Consider the following 23,490-nt stretch of genomic DNA (forward strand, 5'->3'; position numbering starts at 1 on the left):
CCAGCTTAAGGAGTTTAGCATCCTTCTTGCTGTGATAATAAACATCCCCCACCCTAATTTCAAACTGAGTGTAGAAGCCAGCCTGTTCAGCAGGATCATGTTTTCAGCTATTGCCCTATAGCACAAGTATAACTTTTCCCTTGTGTATGTAGGGATTTCTCTCACGCTCTAGGGACATGCATTAGGCTACAGACAGGGCAGTAGAACTACCAGTGAGTGTCTTGGCCTATGAATGGCTTCATTAAATATTACTGAGTGGTCAAGATGTGGTTCCAAACACTCATCGTCAGACACGCACACAGAACCATGTCTGCATCCTCTTCCTCATCCTTGGTTATCTCCAGAAGAAACATCAGATAATGCAGCAAAATCATCTCCAGAGACTCCATCTTGGTGGAAAAAAATGTTTGCTGGGCAACGGAGTACTTCCATAGGGTTGTAAATCACATCTGGGATTGTCCCAAACCCATACCCATGTGTTTGCACAGTCTCCTCTGGGACAGTAGTGGGCATCTCTCAAGCAGCCCTAGTCTAGAAGGTACTACAGCAGGACAGAACACAGGCATATTATGAGACTACCCTGCCAGTTTCTTGGGTGCTGTCCTAGAGGGGTGAAGCTGGGACTTCTTCTTCTGGTCCTGGAGCAAATCCACTTTGGCATATAGAAACCTTCATATATACAAAGCCTCTCCACTTTGGCATATAGAAACCATATATACGAAGCCTCTCCACTTTGGCATATAGAAACCTTCATATATACAAAGCCTCTCCACTTTGGCATATGGAAAGCTTCACATACACAAAGCCTTCCACAGATGTGACAGAACATCACTTTTAGGACACTAGCACTTCCCCCAGACTGCATCCATAGCAATCCAGCCAGGCCAGTCCTCGTGGAGAGATTCTTAACAGAAATACGAAGATTGGCAGGAATGCTGTAGGGATGGAAACGTGCACATGTGAGAAAGCACTGGAAGAAGCAGCCAAACAAGGGTTACAAGAACAGCCAGTATTGATAACAAGGGACATCATTCCCACGACACTGCTCCCATGACTCTGCACCCAGAAGGATCATGGAGGAATGCATTGTTTATGGCATGACCACAGGGTCTATATTCCATGCAGGCAACGGCACAGATGACTTGTCAGTGGAAAATCCTGCACTCACACGCCAGCAAGTTTGCAGCTACATTTTTGGTGTCATTCCATTTTCCTGTTACTCTAGCAGGAAAAGAGAACTACTCTTCCTGCAGTAACAAGCTGTTTGAACACAAGAGGCTCTTCTATGAGGAGGCACGAATAATTGCCATGTTTATTTCAGTGGTGGTTCCCCCTCATGGTTTGAACTCTTCTCCACTAGGCACTATGCAGACATGGGACAACTATGCTCTCGCCTTGAACCCCAGGTCCCCCACTGGGCTGTTTGTATTCAGTCATGAGGCACATGCATGGGGCACATGAGGCTGTGCCCCATCCTGCTTCACTGCCCATACTGGCAGGTCCCCTTCAACTGTGTTCAGATCAAGCCTTGAGAACATGCAGAAATCACCAAAGCAGAGGCATCCGTCTCAACCAGAGCCCCCCTGCCCTGTCCCTAGCAAGAGGTGGGCCAAGCCCTCTCTGCAACAGCATCAGGTGAACATAAGCAGACCCATTTGCAATTTTGCTTTCCATTCAGTTGCTTAAGTTAATGTCTTCGCTAAATGATAAAGCTTTTTCCTTCAGGCAACTAGTTTCCGTGGGAAGTGTTATCTTATTGAAAGCCAATATTTCTTAACCAGCTGCCACTTGGGTTAAGACATTGCTTGAAGGGAGAGACTGAAATACTGATTTGTGGAAAGGCAATGCAGTGCTCTGTGCCTTAGCATCGACATGCAGATTATTTCTATGAAAAAGAAGTGCTGTGTTGTAGATCAAATGCCAACCTGTCAATAAACTGAACTAGGGGAAAAAAGCCCCACTATTCTAAATCTATCTAACTGACCAAGGCATTAAGTTGTTGTGTATGCTGCTGTGGTATGGAGCACTAAAGAGGGAGCTAGAACAATCTGGACTTTATAGCAAAAATTAAAATCAGTTCAACACATATAGATTGTATTTTCATTTAAGACTGTACTCCACTTTCTCTGTAATCTTTCCCTTGAATTTTTCTCATTGATGCATACTGATGCATGTGCTGATACATCTGAAAGAATTTTAGCTTGATGCTCAAGGGCAAGTTCCTCTGACTCACAGGCTCCTTGTGTTGAGAAGGAATATTGCTTTACAAATATCTTTCACATCATTATTTTATATGAAAGATATTTGTCTTTCTTTATAGAAAGGTGGTAAGTTTTAGTCAGCCTTTCCCACTGCTTTGAATGCTTAAAAGAAAAACAAAGTGCAAACAAGCACAATCTCAGAATCATAGAATCACAGAATAGTTAGGGTTGGAAAGGATCTTAAGATCATCCAGTTCCAACCCCCCTGCCATGGGCAGGGACACCTCACACTAAACCATGTCACCCAAGGGTCTGTCCAACCTGGCCTTGAACACTGCCAGGGATGGAGCATTCACAACCTCCCTGGGCAACCCATTCCAGTGCCTCACCACCCTCACAGTAAAGAACTTCTTCCGTATATCCAATCTAAACTTCCCCTGTTTAAGTTTTAACCCATCACCCCTTGTTCTATCACTACAGTCCCTAATAAAGAGTCTCTCCCCAGCATCCTTATAGGCCCCCTTCAGATACTGGAAGGCTGCTCTGAGGTCTCCACACAGCTTTCTCTTCTCCAGGCTGAACAGCCCCAACATTCTCAGCCTATCTTCATACCTTCTTCGTTCCCCTCTAATTCCAACACATACAGTCATTTATAGAAACTGTTCTGTATTTCATTCTAGTTTCAGAGGAATTGGTATCATCCTTTACCAGGAAAATCCAGGAAAATAGTTACAGCTCAAAACACATTCAGAAGTTCATAGAACAGTAACGTCACTCTATATGTAATGAGTACCTGACCTTTTAAATGAAGTGATGGGCATTAGAGTGAGAAACCTGACAATGGAAATGAAAAGAAAACATTTTTATTTGGCATTAATTAGCATAATAGATGTTGCCTGAATTTACCTGGTTTATATCTTTTCCAGGAAAATGGTAAAGACAGTATCAGAAGGAATACTCTTTCTCTCTCTTTTTAATTATTATGTTTTCTTTGACTATACTTAAATCCTAAACATTCTATTCCTCTTATTCTTAGTTCATTTCAGCTTTGGTAATGTGAGATAAAACCATTTAATTTGACATAATATATTGCTTATTAGAGATTAGTCACAATTTTTTACTATTGATCCTGGATTCTTATATAAAGGAAGCTTTGCTTGTATGCTTAGGATCTGGAAACACTGACAACTATAACTATGTGACCAGCAAGTGCTCTAATCCACAAGGAGACCATGAATAACAGATGGAAAGTATTATATTAAACTTCATATTTATTTATAAATTCCTGGAGCAAGCATGTGGAAAATCATATATTTTAAAATTACTGACATAATTCCATTATATTTGTCATATATTACATTTATTATTTAGTCAAAGTACTGTAATTATAGAGCGCCTTGACTAAACTGTGGCTCAATCCCCAAAAGACATTTCCAGTAAAACAAACGATGACAATAATAAGAATAATTTTCCTTCAAATGGGTTCTTGAAAAGCTGTAAATATGAAACAGCCATTCTGCATAGAAAAAATTGCTTTGGAGAAGTGTTTATTACTTTTTAATAACCTGAAAATGTGCCTTCCTGGGATTAGCAAGATATTAGTGGATAAAACATAAAATCGTTTCTTATGTTTGTAGGGGGGGATGCAGTGATGATGATAATAGGAGGAATATGGACTAATGCATATATATTCAAGATGTCACTTTAAACAATAAAATCGTATAAAGCGTTACTTATAGGGAGTAACACTATATATAAATGCCTTCTATATAAATAGATAGCTATTTGCCTAAAAAGATGTTAGTAAAAATTAACCAACTATAGATATGCCAATCAACAAGCAAACAAGACTTCCACTTATGCAAAAAGCCAAATCCCATTTAGAGGGGTTTTCAGGATAGCTCTAAGAATACTCATCATCTTCTTCACCTCTTAACATGTACACACCAGCCTGATGATCTGCTGGATGCCACTTGTTCCTCCACAGGTTTCTGTTCTTTACAAACAGTACTTTTCTCTGTAGCAGTTTGTTTTTCCTATCTGACCCTCCTGTGTCTGAGTAGCTGACAGCTTTGCTTTCCCACCACGTGTTGCAGTAGCAAGGCAAAACCTATCTCAAGATAAGTATCATTTCACCTCTGGCACTTGTTTCTGGTTCATAATTGCTGTAATGTTAGACATAGAACATCCAATTTTAACCCAGTATCATAAAAAATATGTAATGTTATGAAAATATGAATGCTGTATTATTTAGGAAGATTTAAATCCTTTTCCAAGTAGTACCTCTGCCTCTCATGGCTCCCCACAGCAGCTATGTGACTGTCTCTCACAGCTCCTGCCCTGACATTGCGGGTGCTGCTGGTGTTATTGATCATACCTTCACTTGTTGCCTTCATGCTGCTCTTCCCCTATCAGTCCTAACCCAAAATCTTCCCATTCTAACCCAAAATCTTCCAGTCTATTTCATGATCTCCTTTTACCTTGTTTTAATTCACATCTCCCACACCCATCGCTCCTGACTTGATTCCCACAGATATTTCCCAGCAAGATCCAAAGGACCAAAAACCCTCCCTAAAAGCCCCCCTTCAGATACTGGAAGGCTGCTATGAGGCCTCCACGCAGCTTCTCTTCTCCAGGTTGAACAGCCCCAACTTTCTCAGCCTGTCTTCGTACGGGAGGTGACTCAGGCTTTGAAACACAAATGTGCATCACTGTGATGGTTGTTACGACAGCCAGCAGCCTTGGTCTTTTCTTCTCTCCGTGTATTTCAGTCACACACATGTCAGAGTTTTCATGCTTGAAGGGGCAGAAAAAACAATACCAGGTAAGAGTTTTTAAAGCTGCTTTTGAATTCCTAGCTGACAAATATCTATCCTGGTTAGTGCCATAGGAACAGTGCTCCTCCTGCCTGTCAGGAAATGTTCAACTCCTCTAATGGAAAACCCTCTTGTCATTTTCCAACTGTCTTGTCCAAAATCAAACAAACAAGGACATGGAACTGTTGGAACAAGTCCAGAGGAGGCCATGAGGATGATCAGGGGACTGGAGCACCTCCCGTATGAAGATAGGCTGAGAAAGTTGGGGCTGTTCAGCCTGGAGAAGAGAAGGTTGCGTGGAGACCTCATAGGAGCCTTCCAGTATCTGAAGGGGGCCTACAGGGATGGTGGGGAGGGACTCTTCATTAAGGACTGTAGTGATAGGACAAGGGGTAATGGGTTCAAACTTAAACAGGGGAAGTTTAGACCATTCAGCTTAACCAGAGACTAATGGTGTTGATCTCAGCTTAAATGAGGTGTTTGAGCCCATAAGCAGAAGGTTTGTAGGGAAGCCCCAGGTTAAACTGATCAGGGCAATTAAAGCCTATTAGTGCACTCAACCACCTGCGAGCAGGAGATAAATGGTGTTGGGATGATTGGTGCTCCTTAGTATTAGTGTGGTTTGGAACAGGCTTGGCATGGTTCTGTAGCAGGGTCCTGGTATAACCAGTTGGTAAGGATCACAGAGTTTCATGAACTGGTAAGCCATCTGTAAAATAAAAGCCTTTGAAACTTAAGAGAATGCTTAGGTAGCTGATTAACTATAATGTTTTGTCCTGCTAGCATTTTGTACACCTATCAATCTTATTTATTTTGACTTCTACATGTCAAGCTACTTGACAGAAGAAACTTCTGCTTTTCTTTCTAGTCCTTTGTTTTGCTGTATATGTATGATGGCTGCTTCTATTATCCAGCTTCTGTTATCCAATTGTCTTTAAGAGCATCTTTTCTGTTACTTTTAACTTCTAGTTATTTCCTTTCACATCATTGTTTTATGGGATTGTAATGATTGAATCTAGTTATGTTTGTGCATAATACATTTAAATTGAAAGAAATATAATTTGAGAGAATGCGCACACAGGGATGTTCGTTTTTGTTATTATTTTCTCTTGACTTTTAATCTTCCATTTCTGGTATACTTAATTGTTCTTTCATATGGTAGTCTTGGAGAAACTTTTCTCTATTAGGTTTAGCCAAAAGGAGTTACAAATCTTACACATTTTAGGAAGATGCACCATTATCTTTTTATCAAAATTCAGAAATAATTTTCTAGCAGAAAACAGTGCAAATCTGGCTCAAAGCCTTTCATCTTTTAAATCTCAATGGTTTTTCATTGTCTTATACTTTGCTTCGCTAGTTTATATGGATCCACTTGACAAGTTTACATTTGGATGTTGCTAATTAGATTTCCTAACACATTTGGATTTATCTCAGTTGTAAGTTACTACTTAATGTGGGATGAGAATGTAAGCCTGTGGATTAAAAGTTTTAAGACATAGAAACCCACATTCAGCACTGAATTTTGATTGCAAATTCAGGGTTCTGTTTTGTGGGAGGCATAAAAGAAGCTGTTTACATGAAAATGCAAAGCTGCATGAGACACCAAAACTTGAATTATGCAAGATACTGCAGGTTAGGCTTGAGATATATTACTAGAATCCTAAATGAGACTCATTCATAGGAAGTGCAATGTAGAATGTCCCAAAGTGAGAAAGCTCCTGGAGTTAAAATAACTCTTGGTAGGAATGCAGATTTGCAAGAGAGAGCAAAATATTCCTTTCTGAACGAAATGTAATTTTAGTTTTCACCAGTAGTAAAATCATCAATATATTTTAAAAAACAAAATAAGTAACCCAGTAAATTTGATCTGATTTTAATCCTGCCCCTTTTCACAGTAGCTGGCAAGATATTTTGACTGATGTAACCCTAAGTGTGTTTGATACAATAAGACTCAGGCTCATTTCTGACTTGATTCTAGAAAACATTGTTATTATTTTTAACCAAAATATATGAGATTTTTAACACAAATCTGGAATTGTATTTTTTTTTGTACCTAAACAGTGCACAGATCTCAACTGATGGGCAACATCACTTTAGTTCAAAGAGTTCCAAAGACTGTAATTGCCAGTAATGTTTCTTTCTAGCATCTGTGTTTGTTGGCTAAGTGCATGATAAACTAGATATCCTTAGTAAATAGATACACAGCATTGGTTTGAAGGGAGATGCTTAAAATATCACGTAAATGGAAAAGGAGTGCCATTCTATTTGAATTCACCATTATTACCCGCAAATTTTTTGTTATACTCTCTATAAATTAAAACATCACTACCAAATACCTTTGAAAAACAAAACATTCTCTTAGTTTGCATAGGTATGAAGTATGTATCAGATTCTATTTCTACCCATTTCTCTTAGGGTGGCCTACACTTAGATTTCACACAATAGAATTGTAGAATAATTAGGGGTGGAGAGGACCTTACTATCATCCAGTTCCAGCCCCCTTCCATGGGTAGGGATGCCTCATCCTAGACCATGTCACCCAAGGCTCTGGCCAACCTGGCCTTGAGCACAATAATGAGTCTTACCCCAACTATCCTGTAAGAAAATCTATTTCAAGAGTGATAATAGTGTTCAAGTGGTTTTCAAAACTGAAGAAACCAGTCCCTTCCTTGCAGGACATACAGTTCTTTTCTCCACAGAGTAGTATTTAGGACAGGGCTATCCCAATGTGGTAGTAGAGAGTCAGTCAACTGTGTTAAATGAGATAGATTTAGGAAAAATATAGGAAAAATCCACACGTGTTTCCATTGAAATCAATTGTATAATGAAACGTTGATACTTTCTGTTACTGTGGCTAATCCAGTCCGTAATCACAAAATAAGAGGCTATTTCACATGGATAATTTATTCAGAACATTATTCTACTTCTGTTCGCAAAATGCTTGGAAAATTATCACATAATTTTACTGCCTGAGTTTGTAAATTTGTTTGGAAAATATTTTCCCTGTGTGAATACTTTATGAACGATTTGTTGGGGATATTCATGATTCAAATTACAGTCTTAATTCAGTGCTTAAGTAGTACGGTGCCTAAGGAGTACAGTTTCTGCATTGTAATTGTGATTTGTGCTGCTTAACCAGCCATTTCCCATTTAGAATATAAAGTGTGAATAATCACTTTCAAACATATAGTTTGGGACTATTTACGCTTTCATATTTAGATTTATTCTTGCAAGTTAAAGTAAGGTTTGGTTTTTTTTGAAAGTCCAATTAATATTAGTGGACTTTTTTCCTCCAGTGCTTACTCAGCTCTAGTAATTGCATTTTGCTGACCTAGAACTTCCCTGCAGTTTCAGTTGAGTACAGCCTTCTCCCTTCACTTCATCTAGGCTATTTTCTAAAGTTCCTATGGGCTGGGAAGGATTTGTCACTGTGCACTCCAGATATCCTCATTCCAGTGAAAGCTGTTAATCCAGTGCAGCCCCTTGGGATAAGTTGGTGAAAGACACCCCCAGATGTAAGGTGGGGTTTTTTTTTCCTGTGTTGTTTCCAAAGTCTATGGAGATTCCTCTTTAACCTAGCAATGTATTGCTTAAAATTGAGCATCTAAGTATGTATTCATATGGTTGAATAGGAGTATTTTTTTTACAGCTCTGGATTGTCTTCTGTGTCTTTTAAAGTCAGTGACAGCTACATACATACATAACACAAACTAAAATAAACACAGTGTCAAGTTGTGATATCTATGCATTTAGATCTAGAATGACTAGCTTTTTCCCCTAGCTGTCAATTCAACATTTCCTTCATTTCAAGGTGTTGTGAAGCTTAACTGATTGTTTCTGAACTACTTTGGGATAATCAAGACAAAAGTAGCTACACAAGTGCAAAGCAGTTTCTATAAACGCTGAGCAGGGGCAGAAGCAGTGTTACCTACAAATGTTCACAGGTTTCTAAGCTTCAGTTAAACCTATAGGTTGTTAGTGTCTGAAAACACATTTGTTCTTGGTGGTTATATGTGGGACATACAGGATATCAGGGAAGGTTTTTCACTGAAGATGTGGCTTCCTGGGTGACAGAATTCCTCATTGCTAATTTAATGTTTCTGTGAAGTTCAGAAACCCACTTCTTTCATGCAGGGAATCTGGTATTAGCAATGTGTTGGTTCTCATGGCAGTGTCATGATCAATAGGGAAGGCAAAGGAAGGAATGTGGGGTTACTCAGTAACTCAGGCCTTACTCAGTACCTGTGACTTAATTTTCTGTGGGGGTGACTGAGCACTGGCACAGGTTGGCCAAACAGGTTGTGGAGTAATTGTATTTGGAGACCTTAAATTGACTGGATGTAGTTCTGGACAAGCAGCTGTAGGTGAACCTGCTTGAGCAAGGGGCTTGGACCAGGTAATCCTGAGAGGTCTCTTCCAATGTCAAACCATTCTGTGGGTGTAGGGGAGGGAGCAGTGTGCTGAAATAAAGAATCTGGTGGTTGTACTTTAAATGGAAGGTGTAGTGAAAAGTGTATAATTGGGAGGGAGAAAGTTTCGGAGCTGAAGAACACCTGAAATATCTTAGGACACAGAATAATGCCCAGGAACTGAAAATGTACTCTATCTCTGAATAATATGATTTGGAGTTATTGATTACTTCAAACTGGAAATCTTGGCAGCAAAAGCATCAGAGTATTATCAGCACTGCTGTAGAGTAACAGATGAAATAATGTTTGTTTTTTTTATCCTTAATCAAAATCTCATCTTTCTCTGACAGTCTCAATTGACATATTAACTGTCTCTTCTTGTCATTTGGGAGGATTATATCATGTTGATGAAAGGGCTGTTTATGAATCTCACATATCTACAGGAGAGCAGGGCATGATGCCAAGAGTTTTTTTTCTCTCCACACAAATGCTTGATTTGACTTCTTCCAATTGGCTTATTATTAATTTGATGACTGTGGGAACAATTTCTCCCTTTAATGTGTTCTGCAAGTAGAGAAGTTTGAGTACTTTGCTCCTGGACATGTAGGAACTTGCCAGCTTTTTACTGGCAAGATCCATTTCTTCATCTTCCAGAGATAAACCTAGTCTTAGTGCAAGGATTCTACGAAGTCTGAAAAGGATCGGTTCTGTGAGGAAGAGCGGCTATCTCAAGCTCAACTCGGGTACAGCTGAAGTGGCACTATTCAACATATCCATTATCTCCAATCATTTTACACACAGCTTCTTCTCAGATGTTTGCTGAAATCCCTTATGAAGTCTCATGCTCTTTATAAGAGTATTATAAGGAAGTTAAGGCAATAGTCTAAGAAGAACTGACATCCAATAACTGATTACCATGATACTAGAGATTAACCCATAAAGCTCACTACATCTCTAACTCACCTGTTCAGCACTGAATATCTCTTTACCACAGTTCATACAACATTGGTTCCAGGTTGGAGTTCTCCAGTATGGCCTTAAATCTGTTTTGGCATTCCATGGTTCTAGAAACTTTACTTTTAGGAATTAATTCCATGATATAATAGCTTTCACTATTTCATTTGCTGTTGTTGCTGCACACTTGTGATTTTCTTCTTGTAAGTTCATTTTTATGTGGATCAGACTTCTCTGGCACTGTTTTACTGCCAGTAACTGTTTTAGATGACAGATTATACAGTTGCTTAGAATGATCTTTGGAGAATTCATGGAAATTTTGCATAATTATAGAAGAAATGTACAGAACACCAACAGTTGACAATGAAACAAACCCCAAAAGTTCTTTTTAAGTTATTGACTTTACAAACTGCACCCATTCACTTTCTGTATCTTAATAACCCCAAGCTTATAGTAGGAGATATCCAGCGAAGGATAAAACCACTCTCATTTCATCCTCTGGGAGTTGTATAGTTCATTGCTCTGAAGGGAGATGCAAAGGCCATGTGTAGGTGTGCAAAGATGCTGCATGCAATGTTAACTGTCCCAATAAAGTTGCTGTATCAGTGAACAGGTGAGTCAGCAAAGCATTTTCTCTCTAGAAAAGCAGGCATGACTGTTGTTAAGATACCATGGCTGAAACACAGGAAGTGATACTAATCGAGTTTCTTATTGGTAACTTATTGCAGCATAAGTAATCATGGCATGTAGGGAAAATAATGGACATCCTACTTGTACAGCAAGTTAAGCCACAGGATGAAGTGAAGCAGGGCTGGTAATGGTAGCTCTGAGGCTGATCCTCCTGGAAAAATCAGGTAGCATCATCAGATTAACGAAGAGCTGCTGCGTGCTCATTTTGGGTCTGTTGTCAATGTGGCTGATGGAATTGGCTTGAGTTTCACTGGAAAACTATGTATTGTGTCACGTACAGTTATCTGTACGTTAGTATCATATACTGGAAACTGTCCTAAACTCATTAATCCAGGCCTAGGACTTGCATGGAAAATGGGATTTACTGAAAATCATGCTTGTTGACTTGGAAGTGGTAAATAATTTCAGACCTGGAACTGCGTCTCAGCTGGAGACATTTGCATTTGAAAAATTATGTTGCAAATAACACTGCACTACACAAGCCAATATGTGATGCTATTTCAGTAATTGAAAAATTGGGAAATCTGCCTAACAGCCACAAGCAAGCTATTCCTGTTTAATACAGATAAGGCTTTGTTTTTCAGCTCCGCAGATTGGAGAGTGATTTATCTCCTTCCTTGGATGCCTAATTGAAACTGTATGGATAGTAAAAATATTTCTTGCTTTTTTAAGAAGAAAACTATTACTAGTATTAGGTCTTGAAAAGCGGGACTAAAATTGTCCAGGTGCTTGTATTCTCTGAGCTGACTTGCATTGTGCTCAGACTGATTCTGGTATGAAGCTTTAATGGAAAGTGTGGAAAAAGTGGTTTTATTTAAACAAACCATTTAACTTTCTGAAGTTCTCCTCACTGTTGACTTTCAAAATGGACAGTGTTTTAAAGAATATAATGGAAGCCTGAAGCAAATTCTCTAGAACGAGAATGAGATGCCTAACCCTGAGCTTTAAATTCTCAGTCTTGTCAAAGAGAACGTGTGTAAAAGGTTGAGCAAGTAGTTCTTGGTTACCAATTTACATATGGAAATAAAAAATATGAAGTCAAATCAGGGGTGAGGGTGGTGGTGCAGCAAAGAGAGCATAGAAAAATGAAGCTTCTGGCAAAAGGAAGAGGGATATAGGAAGCATTCTTGGCGTAGAAGTGCAGTTAATTATGTATGGATGATTTATCTGAGTTGCAGATTAACCATGCTGTGGATTCAGAGACACTACTTGCAGATTCCATGAGAATCCAGTTCAGGTCTATGGAGCTTTCTAGCTGTGATGCAGTGTGGTGCAAACATAGCTGTGTAGTGGCCAGCTCATCAGTGCAGGACCTTTTGGGCTGAGCTAAAAAGCCCAGAGAGAGCTTAGGTAGCAATGGTCTGAGCTCACTCAGTGTAAATGCTCTCGGGATTATGCCACACTTCTTAGTGTGTCCTGCCATACCTAGAATACTCAGCTTGTTCTAAGGATCTGCTACTACGAAGATATGATTGGATACTCATTCATTTAATCTTTTAGCTGTGAGTTGCTATCTTGGAGGAAAAACATCTCCCAAGCTTAGAGAACTTGGTCATCCTTGTTTTAAATGACTGCTAAGTACTGCTCAGTCACTTTATGGCAAAGGCTGGGATTAAATCTATTTCTCCATAGTACACTTTTACTGCACAAATCATGACTACGGTCTTCTTCAGACTCCTATTTCCAAGACTATCTGCCTGTCATTTTCTGTAATGAGTGTCACAGTCTCCCACGTATAGTCATCCCTTCACTGTATTACCTTGCTATATCTCAAGAGACAAGGCCATGAGTATAAAACATACGTGAGCAGAAGTTAGTTTCATATCATTTACAATTTCACTTTATATTGGGTGTAGGTGGCAGGGCAGAGGGAGGTGGCAAAGGAGGCCTCTGTGGGAGGACATAAAGGGCTGCCCTGTGCTGGGCACAATGAGCTGCAGTCAGCTCCATAACAGACCAACCCCAGGACACAGCCAAGCTGGTGGTATCTCTAAAAGCATATTTAAGAAAGAGTATAAAATGCTGAATGGAGTGAGAAGAAGGGAACAAAGAGTGAGGAACATGAGGGGGGACACCAAGGTCCATGGAGGAAGCGGTGTTCCATGGCAGAGAAGGATATTCACTGCAGTCCATGAAGAGTCCATACCAGAGCAGACAGAGCTCATGCATTCTCAGGGATGAAGGCTTCAGAGCCTAAAAATGACACTTTCAGGCTTATTTCAGTCACTTAGGACCTCTACAGCCTCTATTACCAGTAAAGTGGAAAGTTTCTGTTGTTTGTTATGACTTCAGATTTTTGACAGCAGGTTCAAGGCTACAGTGTCTAATCATCGTATCCCAAAAAGCAAAGCTGGAAAGTAAGTTTCAACATTCCTTTTAAAGTTGTTTTTTAACCTCAAATACTTTCAAAACTGAAGTTTGTCAGTAACAAGCTGCTGTCCATGACATTAGGCTTTTTGAGAAGCAAAGCATTTACCAAATAAAAGGCACTGGAAGGTGAGGATTGTTTTTTAACCTTATGTGGGGTTCACACAAAGAAGTATTTTTCTGTCCATGCTAAATATTTAATTATCTCTGCTGTGTAAGTGATCTTGTGCTGAATGTAGGATGGAGAGCCCTGAGGAAGAAAAATAAAGAAGAGTCAGAAATTGACCTCAACTGAACTCTCCAAGTGAGAAACAAATCAATGTGTTCAATGCCAGAGATAAGTCAGAACTTTGATGGAATGGGAAGTGAATCTATTTGTCTTCAGTGCTGTTGAGGCCAGGAAAAATGGCTCTGCAACCAGTACTTTCATATGAAGTCTAGATGTTTTCTTAGTCTCTGCAAAAGCAGGAGTGTGATTGCTGTACCTCATTTACCTTGTGCTTAGAATTGAGATTTAGAGGGATAATGTCTGAAACTCGCACTCATCCTTATATTTGAGTTCATTTTGTTTCTTTTCAGTAATAAGTGCCTTGAACACGTGGGCAGAGCTGTGATTTGTATGTGCAGGGAGAAGACACAAAAGGCCAAAGCTCAATTACAGTTGAATTAGGCCAGTGTTGTGTTAGATAACAAGATTTTTTTTAAGTACACTAATAACAAGAGAAGGTCTAAAGAAAACATTGGACAGATCTATGCTTTAGCTTTTGGTCAGTCCTGAAGTGGTCAGGAGGTTGGACTAGGTGATCACTGTAGGTTCTTTCCAGTTGATATAGTCCATTCCAGTCCATTCCACTCTACTCCAGTCTATTCTAACATCTCTGACCTACTGTACAGACCCCTGTAATTCCAGGGCCTGAAGGGCATCATGATTCTTCATCCAGTGTCTTTAGCTCGCAGTGCTATATTTTGTGTTCCTGAGTTTATTACCTAATCAGGTCTAGTAGCCTGCATGTGTGTCAGTACAGCAATTCTTCATCTCATTCTAGTATACGAAGGGTTTACATGTAACTTCATCATTAATTTACACATAACACCAGCACTAAATAATCCCATTTTCTCCCATTTACTGCCCTACTACTCAGTCCCTTATGTCGTTCTAGCTGTATCCATCTGCATCCACAGATGGATACAGCTTCTGTCTTTACATGATCACATCCTTAGCTCTTTCTAGCCATCATTCCTCATGTCTTTTGTGCAGACAATCTAAAATGCAGGTGGTCCCATATACCACCAGTAACACTTGGGCTGATTTGCTCCTTTAGCCTCTGTCTGCACCAAATACTAAGCTGTCTATTCCAGGAAATGTTTTTCCTTCCCTAACCTGGATTCTTCTTTTGTACATTATGCAATGTGCTGCCTTTAAATTATACAAGTAAGATATAAGTACCTGAGCACATACAAGACTAGCATTGAGCTGAGGGCAGGATTGTTCCATGTTGAGCAATTATGCCTCTTTATAGAGCAGTAGTTCAAATAAATTTATTTTTTATCAGTTTTGCAACGTTTCGTAATAGGCTAGGTGCATATTGTGCAGTACTAGAAATAAGCTCACAGGAAGGGCACAGCCTAAGAAAGGTGAGTGAAGTAAAATTGCTAACTATAGACCCAATTTACCTTTGACTTGTTTGAAGTTTAACCTTGGATGTATTTGGTCTTTCTGGGTCCAAGTGAGGGTGGTATAAACAAAAGAGCAATCGTGATGGAGTCTGACATACTGACCACAGTGTGGTGCTGGGTGGGCCAGTTTCCAGAGACCGTTTAGATTCCCACAAGTTTACGAAGTTTGGAATGTCATCAAGGAGAAACCCCTGCAGATGGCAGCAGTGCTCTAAACTTCAGTACCATAGCGCAGCGCTTAATGCGGTCTGAGCCAGAACCTGCTACTCAAGACACTGATTTCCACAGACTATCACTTGTTTTGCTACTAGTCAGCATGTTACGGATGCCTTTTTTTCCTCCTTCAGCTTAAAGAAAAAGTTTCAATACTTGTCAAGTAACAGAAGGATGTTTTTGACTCTTGTCAAATACCTCCAAGTTCCCAGGTAGGAGTCATCTTCTACTCCTCTGTTTAAATATTACAACCATAGGGTTCCCATCCCAAAAAGCCATTTTGCATCCTTTGGGCTTGCAGCAAGGATTTTACCTAGCTGGCAGCATGCTCATACCTCTGTAACAGCCGGCTCAGCTGTAGCAAAATTTTAAGTGACTATTAAAATTCCTTAAGGTGGCAAATCCCTAGTTCTAAACACAGTGTCGCAATCAGAATAAACAGATGGGTCCAAATACCTAAAAAGAGATCTCTGCTAATCTGCTTAGATAAGAAATATTTCCCTTCCTTTTACTAGCTCTGTTGACCTAAGCTGATTTCTTGAGGCTGTCATGCTGCATAGGCTGCTTATTCCTTGCTCTAATGCCTTTATCTCCTTTTTCTTCTTTTCTCGCTAATGCTAATCCATCTTGTTATTTGTATTACCCATCTTTATATTTTCATAATCTCTTTGCAGTCACTAACATTCAGTTACTAAAATAGAAACGATCCGGAAGAATAATGATCAAACAGAACCTTATGCAGGTAAACCTGCCTTCATAATGTCTTTATATTGTGATAGTTTTTCTGCACTCAAGGAAGAGTTTAGTACCTGTTATGCATGTGCTGCACTTAAATATTCTGGCTGTTCTTCCTTTGTCTTAAGGAAGGAGCTGCTGTTTTCGCCAGCATTGCTTTATTTCTGTGCTTATAATTTATTCAGGACAGTGACAGTGCATTATGTACAAAGCCTGCGTATCATGCTTGATTGAATGACTGTCAGCAAATGACTGTCGATTTTGACACAGTTTCCTGGCTGGGTTCCTCAAAAAGGCATGGTATAAAATAGTTTACTGGCAGCCTAAGAAAGCATAGTCTGCGAAGCTTGAACATGGTTTTGATTCCAAGGTGTTGGTGTCTCAAGCCATTTTGAAGCACATGGATAGGAGAGCTCTGTTGGGTTGTTCCAGAGGATTTACTTGTCCAAGACAGTAAACCTTTGCTGTCTGCTAAAATCTGCTCACTATATAGCTAAATACCTTCAAGCTTAGTTTGGGTGTGGGATTTTTGTTAGTGTTCTATTTCCTGTCCTGTAATTTTGTATAGTGTTACTGGGTGCTAAAGATTATTGTGTTTTAACAGTAGGGAAAATGATCCCTGTGAAGCCTTTGGGATGCTTCAAGATGAAAGTTATGTAAATTGTTACCGGTTTGGCTGTTTCATATACTGTGAACTGATGAAAGACAGCAAGGGAATGGCAGTTACTTCTCAATATAATATAAAACTTGCCTTAGGTACGACCATTCTGTTTACTGAGCACTTCATTTAATCCCAGTGGAAAACCAGTGGTGGAATTTGCTGTTTTCATAACAACCTAAAGAGGATGTTGTGTCTCTGACTGGCTGGCTACCCCATGGCAAAATAGCAGAGAGGTAATGCGAGAAACAACTCTGCAGAAAGTAACTTCAGCCTCCATCACTGGAGTGTGTGGTTTCATTCCCACTATAGGTCTGTTTCCCCCACAGCAACCCCCTTCTCACGCAGTGGTAGACTGCTACCATGATTCTTTTGGGTATTCCCATTTTCTGTGTTTTACTGCATAAACAGCATAAAAGGAATAGAAGAAAGGGAAAGGAAGAAGCTGTTGAAAGAAATCTGCCATTATGTGACTATACTGTTGAGTAAATAGGATATTGATGGTAAAAAAACAGAGTTAAAATACGGGAATCCTGGGATTCAGGCACATAATTTCTTTCCAGTTTTTCTGTTCATGTTGATGAGAGGAAATATAACACTGCCCTTTATCATAGCCACTTTGTTGGAAAGACAGCAGTCAGAATGGCCAGGAAGAAACAAACAAAAGCAAGAGTAATAGTAGCTGTGCTTAGAAGTCTACACAAGCCCAGCAGCATGACCCAACAGAAGATATTGCGAACACCTCTGAGCAACAGCTAATGTCTGGGCAAATCTGAGAACTCTTCCACTAATAACATTAATACAAAATTAGACGAACCACACAATTTGAGACCCCTGCAAAACAAAAAACATGGTGTGGGCAAGAACTTCTTTACTGTGAGGGTGCTGAGGCACTGAAACAGGTTGCCTGACAAAGTGGTAAATGCTCCATCCCTAGCAGTGTTAAGACCAAGTTGGATATGGCTTGGAGCAACCCGGTCTAGTGTGAGCCATGCCTGCCCATGGCAAGGGGGTTGGAACTAACTGATTTTAAGGTCCTTTCCAGCCCTAACTATTCTATGAATCCTAACTAATCTATGGTCCTATAGTTCTATTAAATCAACCAACAGCTGCCAGAGCTGAAAAATGTTCACAGTTTACGGTAAAGGTGAAAACCATTTTCAACTGACAAGGGTGGAAATAGCAAGCAAGGAGTCAAGTTGGATGGGGTACCTCTATGCTGTGGAGTGAGTGGACCAGTACAAAGAGTAATAAGAAATTCACAGTGCATCAAGGCAAAGGCAGCAGTCATTCAAGGAAAAACACAATTAGCTTCCAGTGTCTCTGAACAGTTTCACTTAATTCTGAGGAAATGAAAAACCTCAGAAGTGTACCCAGTAGCGATGCAAGATCTGAAGATATTAATTTGAAAATACCTGTCAGTGTGGGCAGGAATGATTAAACACAAAAAGATCTGAAATGGCCTTTGAAATGTCCTAACAGTCAAACTTTGTAGCCAGGTGTTTGTATATAGATGTGTGGGCTTATATATACGTACTTGTGTGCATATACCTGCACGTAAATATATATATATATAGAGAGAGATTTATCCTTGCTGAGTATTTTGCAGAATAGCTTGGAGCAGCTGCAAAAGGCATCCTGCAAAAAGCTGACATGAAAACACAAAGAAGCAAAATAAGAATATAAGTAATATTGGGGTGTAGGTTTTTACCTGGACTATTCAGAAATGTGGAGAGTCTCCTAGGTTGCAGTGGTGATGCTTGGACACCAGGTATTCAGACAGCAACACGTATTTTGAAAATTATTTTCGGGCAAAGAAGCAACATTTTTAGTAACTTGGTAGTTTGGGGCTTTGTTTAAATGACTGAGTATTTAGAATTATTATCATAGAATGGTTAGGGTTGGAAAGGACCTTATGATCATCCAGTTCCAACCTCCCCTACCATGGTCAGGGACACCTCACACTAAACCATCTCAACCAAGGCTCTGTCCAGCTTGTCCTTGAACACTGCCAGAGATGGAGCATTCACAACTTTCTTTGGCAGCCCATTCCAGTGCCTCACCACCCTCACAGTAAAGAACTTCTTCCTTATATCCAATCTAAACTTCCTCTGTTTAAGTTTTAACCCGTTACCCCTATCACTACAGTCCCAAATGAAGAGTCCCTCTGCAGCATCCCTATAGGCCCCCTTCAGATACTGGAAGGCTGCTATGAGGTCTCCACGCAGCCTTCTCTTCTCCAGGCTGAACAGCCCCAACTTTCTCAGCCTGTCTTCATATGGGAGGTGCTCCAGTCCCTGATCATCCTCGTGGCCTCCTCTGGACTTGCTCCAGCAGCTCCATGCTGGGGAGCAGCTTATGTTGAGGACACCAGAGCTGCACACAGTACTTCAAGTGGGTTATTCCTGGGGGACTGTATGGTAAATCATTTTCTCATTTGGTGAAGGAGTCCATGAACTGATTTCACAGCCAGGGCATAGCCTGTCTTAATAATGAGAAAGAAAATTCATTGAGGAACTTGTTTTTGGTGTACATTTCCAAGCCAAGAGACACAGGTGACTCTTAGAGGGGCCATATGGAATGCTACAAAAGCTGTAATGTAAAATTGTTAAATAGAATAGTGTCCAGGGGAACAGTTAAACTTTGTGAAAGGACATATGGCTTCTCCCTAAATACAGAATTGTGGAGAAATTACGGGACTGTTGGCCTGAGGTGCACTTTCATCTTCTCAAACTTTGAGTTTGTGTTTCCAGAGTTTTGATAAATTCATTTCTGAGACAAAAGAAGCTGGATCCGAAGAAAAACCTGTATCCAAATGCTGTCCAATGTGGTAATGTTCACACCTAGAAATCTGGCATAGACCCAAACTTGTATTTTGGAAGCTGTTATCTGTCAAGTCAAAGAGAGCAAGGTTTGTCTTAGCCACGTAGCTGAAATGCTGCTCTGGTACAGCACTGAGCACTTGTGTTGCCTATGTCTTCCTTGACTTGCATTAGCATTGCTGGGATGCTTGAATACTTAATGGAAAACACATATTGTGCCACACTTCCTGGAGGACAAAAAATGCTGGCATATAAGAAAATGTGGACAGGCTGAGGAACAATTTAAATAAAAAGAATGACTGTGAGCAGACATAAAATTAGAAAAAAATAAGGTATTCAGCATGCCAAGGTGACTGTTAATGCCAGGTTAAACTGAAATTTATTTAAAAGAAATCTGGTGGAAGGAAAACTGCTGCAGGGCTTGGAATGCCAAACCTGATGCAGAAATGAAATGCTACTGGGCATCCTGAGGAAGAAGCTGCTTTCTAACTGGTGGACGGATGCAATTCAGTCTTGTGCCATGTTTACAGCTGCAGCCGTGTACAGGAGGTGTCCAAATAGTAAATATTGTGTATTGCATCAGCACTTTGCAAAAAGGGAAAAATGGATAATACGGCCTGGTGCAGGCATAAGTAACAGAACCACTGAGAGGGAAGAGGACAACAAGGTCCTATAAGCAACCAAATGTAACATGTGGTATTTTTTTTCATCCTAGAATGCCATCACTGGTGGAATCCAGTATATTGGGCTATGCCTGATCATTCTCAGGCCGTCTACTTCCTTCCTTCTGCACTGTTCAATCACAGAATAGTTTGGGTGGGAAAGGACCTTAAAAGCTTATCCAGTTCCAACCGCCTGCTGCAGGCAGGGACACCTTCCACTAGACCAGAGTGCTCCAAGCCCCATCCAACCTGGCCTTGAACAGTGACAGAAAGTTAAGCAGTGAAAGAGGGCAGGTCTTACTCAAACACTTCTGGAGACTATGTATTGTAGCTTCCTCAATGGAGTTAATATTGATCTTCTAGTGGATGAGATTTTAGTGAAGAGCTTCATATAAAGTTTTTCTTCCACAGGGCAAAACCTGAGATTTAGGTTATTTCTGTGTAGAACTGAGAGATGTTGGCAGCTTGTCATTTACCTGAAGTGAGTTTGACTGTCCTGGAGGCAGGTAATGATTTAATTAAAAAGCTACATTGTGTTAGGTACTATGTTGAACCCCCAAACAAAGCTCTCTCCCTGCTGACCTATCATCTTCTTACTGACATATTCTTACAGTTTTGCTGCAGGAGGTGATGTGTTTTTATTATGATCCCTATAAGAAAGGCTATCAGACTCCATAAAGTATCTCTTAAAACACCATTTTTTTTGCATTAAAACCATAAAGAAAGTGAGGAGAACATAGATAATCTTGCATTTTTTCAGATGGCGGAAACACTGATTTACATGGCATCAGCAGGTCTCCAGTCAAGGAACAGCACACTGTGCAGATCCCATCCATGAAACGGTTATCCAGCATTTTGGTCTTTTGAGCTCTTACAGGTTTTTCTTAAGAAAACAACTTTATTCATCATTCTTGCTGTCAGACAAAGGGCTCACATGAGAACTTGTTGCTTCGCTTGTAGATAAAGGCAAGGACAGGGATGTGGTGAGGTTGCTGTTACCAAGTGGGAGCTGCCTATGGGCCCCTCTATTACCATTTGTTGGCTGAGTTTCTTGTGTGGCCCAGGGATACGCACAGCATGAACTGTCCTGAAGGCCAAGCTATAAGTGCAACAGCACAACACACATCTGTGCCTTCTTAGGATAAATGAGATGCTGTAAAATGCTGTTTCTGACCAATAGGTTTGGGATAATGCAGAGAACAGCAAATTCCAGCCTTCCCTCCACCTTTACTACATCTCCTTCTATTCTTTCATTATCAGGGATTTAGCTATCAGTGGGAATGTGCACATTTCTTTCTCCTTTGTTAAATAAGGCTTTAGAACAATTGCAGTAGGTAGGCTCTTAAAGATTTAATTCCAGGCTTTACAATAGACGTGGTACAAGTCGGGACAAAATGTTCTGAATTTTAGTCAGTCCAGGAAAGTTTCCAGTACAGCTGAATTCTAAAGATTTTGCAGATTTAGATTAATACTGAACCTTAGTAATTAATCTTGGTCAAGGTTGTGATGTGGCATTCAGGAAAACTGGCCCCTAACAGTGTTTCATGCAGGTGCTATAGATATCTATTTTTTCCTCACAGCCTTTCTAGGGTTTGCTTCAGCTTGTTTATATCACATATTAGACTGTGTTAAACTGTAAAGATTCCTTTCAGTTTCTGTTAGGCTCAGTTTTGTCTAATGGATTCAAAAAGTGCTAAAGTAAAATATGATTGCAGATCACTTCAAGTTCAGTTCAGATTTGGGGTCACACTAGCAACTCTGTTAGAAACCAAGAGGCCCAGAAAAGGTGGTTCGTTCATTCTTGCTTGTGCCCAAACACTGCCGGAGGTTAATCACAATGTCTAGGCCTAAGAGGAGTTTTGCTGCACTCAATGTGCAATACAGATTACAATAGCTCCTCTTCTTCCCACCAAAAATTAACATTTATACAATGAAATTCTCCATAAGTAATAAAATAATGTGAAATGTCCAGAAATCCCAGTCTCTTCCCTCATTTTCTGCTTTTACCTGTTGTTTTTCTTTAAATCTGACTTCTTTAACCTTGAAAAGATAAGTAAATCTTTTATTCTTTGACAGTATCCACTGATTCCTGTTTCTTACCTCCAAGCTTTGCATCTTTGATATTTGTTTTTATCTGCCTGACCACCTGTCTCGATGAAAACTAAGCTGTTCCTCCTTTCCACAGTCCTTTTGTGTCTTCTTCCTTACCAGATGGCAAAGATTTCACTGTGCTTTTTCACCGTCCAGATGAGCCCTTCATGTTGTTTCCCTAGTTCTGTCTTCTTGCCTATTTACTTTCTGCAGTAAATTTCATTTCATTTGGACCTTCAAATCTTTCCAGGAAACAGACTTTGAGGAACAGTTGCCCAAGTTTATACAACTCTCCGTTTCCCATCAGCATCTCATTTACTTAAATACTTGATGTATTTTACTGCAGCTATCAGATGGTGAGTTGTTGGTGCCAAGGAATTGAATCTGATTTCATGTGAAAATTGACAAGAGTAAGACAAAGTAGCTATGCAATTTAAAGGGGACATTTCTAAAACTGAGCTTTACTTAGGAGCTGGGTTTTGTTACACCTTTACAGGCTTTAAAAGAAAAGGTAAAAATAGAACAAACACACAAAACCAACCACGTAGGATTCAATTTCTTATAGTTCAACCTCTCAACACTAGGTTTGGAGCCATGCTGCCACTGAGACCTCTTTCTCCCCTCTCATTACCAGTTTCTGCTTTTTATTAAGCTTCTGAGATCCTGTGTATTTAATCTCCAGCCATAGCTTATTATTTCAGTCCATTCCTCTTCTGCAGCAGTGCAGGAATAAGTTTTTTTGCTAAAAAATACGCTCACCTTTGGAGCATATTGCACTTCTGTGTAAATGTATTATGCGCTGTCAATGCACACATAATGGTTCTTAGTTGGTTTAGGTTATTTGCTCTGTTCAGAGGTAAATGGACAGTGTTCATCTTGTTTAGCATTGTTTTCTTCAGTGAGAAGATTCCAAGAAATGGAAGCACTAAACATTTCCTACCCATGCTACAAACTTGCCTACAAACTTCATTGTGACACATGCACGTTCTGGAATAATTCCTGGTTGTTTGGCTTGCAGTATCTCTTGGCTCACCCTGGAACAATTAATCACTAATGTACATGTTAATAGTTTTAAGCCTCAGCAAGGCAGTGTAGTAGCTCAGCAGAGGTAAAAGTGGTAGAATAAACAGAGTGCTGACGGTTGTTGATGTTTTACATAGGGGGTCACTTAGCCCAACTTTAACTACTTTGCTTT

General features: G+C 39.9%; 1 long non-coding RNA gene across 2 annotated transcripts in view; it reads left to right on the plus strand.

Annotated features, from left to right (window-relative positions):
- Positions 1-5,607: 5,607 nt before the first annotated feature.
- Positions 5,608-23,490, plus strand: part of LOC133207054 (uncharacterized) — a 45,410-nt gene continuing 27,527 nt past the window's right edge. For both annotated transcript variants that reach the window (XR_009723937.1, XR_009723938.1), the window contains exon 1: positions 5,608-5,690. This is a non-coding gene — a long non-coding RNA (uncharacterized LOC133207054). The remainder of the gene's footprint in view (positions 5,691-23,490) is intronic.

Source organism: Neopsephotus bourkii, unplaced genomic scaffold (genome assembly GCF_033783945.1).
Source record: "Neopsephotus bourkii isolate Nb327-2 ecotype Australia unplaced genomic scaffold, CSIRO-AGI_Nbou_v1 NB_1825, whole genome shotgun sequence".
NCBI classification, from domain to species: domain Eukaryota; kingdom Metazoa; phylum Chordata; class Aves; order Psittaciformes; family Psittacidae; genus Neopsephotus; species Neopsephotus bourkii.